This window comes from Piliocolobus tephrosceles, chromosome 3, assembly GCF_002776525.5.
Source record: "Piliocolobus tephrosceles isolate RC106 chromosome 3, ASM277652v3, whole genome shotgun sequence".
NCBI classification, from domain to species: Eukaryota; Metazoa; Chordata; class Mammalia; order Primates; family Cercopithecidae; genus Piliocolobus; species Piliocolobus tephrosceles.
In genome coordinates, this window is record NC_045436.1 from 44,854,213 (window position 1) to 44,855,512 (window position 1,300).

General features: G+C 44.5%; 1 pseudogene; it reads right to left on the minus strand.

Moving 5' to 3' along the window:
* Positions 1–384: 384 nt before the first annotated feature.
* Positions 385–733, minus strand: LOC111554126 (annotated as a pseudogene).
* Between the last annotated feature and the right edge of the window lie 567 nt (positions 734–1,300).

Genomic DNA, 1,300 nt, shown 5'->3' on the forward strand with positions numbered 1-1,300 from the left:
TTCATTTGTCAAATCCGAGAGTCTTTTGGTGGAGTCTTTAGGGTGTTCTAGATAGATCACATCATTAGCAAAAAAGGATAATTTGACTTTCTCTTTTCCAACTGGATGCTGGTTTTTTTTTTTTTTTTTTTTTTTTTCTCTTGCCTGCTGATTGCTCTGACAAGGACACCTGGTACTACTTTGAATATGAGTGGTGAAAGTTAGCATCTTTTTCATGTTGCAGTACTTGGAATGCTTTCAACTCCTCCGTATTAAATCTGATGGCTGTGGGTTTTGTTATTTTTTGTTGTTGTTGTAGTTGTTCATTTTGGTTTGTTTGTTTTTTCTTTTCTTTTTTTTTTTTCTCAGTCAGCTGTGCTTTATTGACTCAGGCCTTGACGCCTGCTACCACAGCGGGGACAGCCGCTCCTTCCGCTGCTGCTTCTTGGTCTTCAGGTTCTCCTCATGCTTGTTGAGCCGGTGGCGCATGGCGTGTGTCTTCTTAGGCCGCAGGTCCAGGGGCATGTACTTCTTGCTGGTTGTAGAATTTCCTGAGGTTTTCCTTCTGAGTCTGGTTAATAACTGTGAGAACACGGGCAATGGATTTGCGGACGACTTGGACCTTAGAGAGCTTGGAGGCCCCACCGCCTGTCACTTTGGCGACGTGCAGCTGGAACAGCTCCACCTTCAGGTCGTCCAGCTGTTTCAGCAGCTCCTTCTTCCCGCGAAGATCTCGAGCCTTGATCTTGGCCATTGCTGCACAGGCCGCAGTCGCCGCAGCCACCACAGCCGCCCGCTGGGAGGGAAAGAGCTGTTTGTTTTTTTCTTTTAAGACACAGTCTCACTCTGTCACCCAGGCTGGAATGCAGTGATGCTATCTTGGCTCACTGCAACCTCTGCCTCCCAGGTTCAAGTAGTTCTCCTGCCTCAGCCTTCCAAGTAGTTGAGACTACAGGTATGTACCACCACACCCAGGTATATGTACTACTACACATATATATATGAGTGTGTGTGTGTGTGTGTATATATATATATATATATATTTTTTTTTTTTTTAAGTATAGTGGAGTTTCACCATGTTGGCTAGACTGGTCTTGAACTCCTGTCCTCAGGTGATCTGCCCTCCTCAGCCTCCCAAAGTGCTAGGATTACAGGCATGAGCCACTGCACCCAGCCTTGGCTGTGGGTTTGTCATGTATGACCTTTATTATGTTGAGGTACGTTCCTTCTACACCTAGTTTGTTTAAGATTTTTGTACTGAAGTGATACTGAATTTTATCAAATGCTTTTTATGTGTCTATTGAGATGATCATTTGTTTTT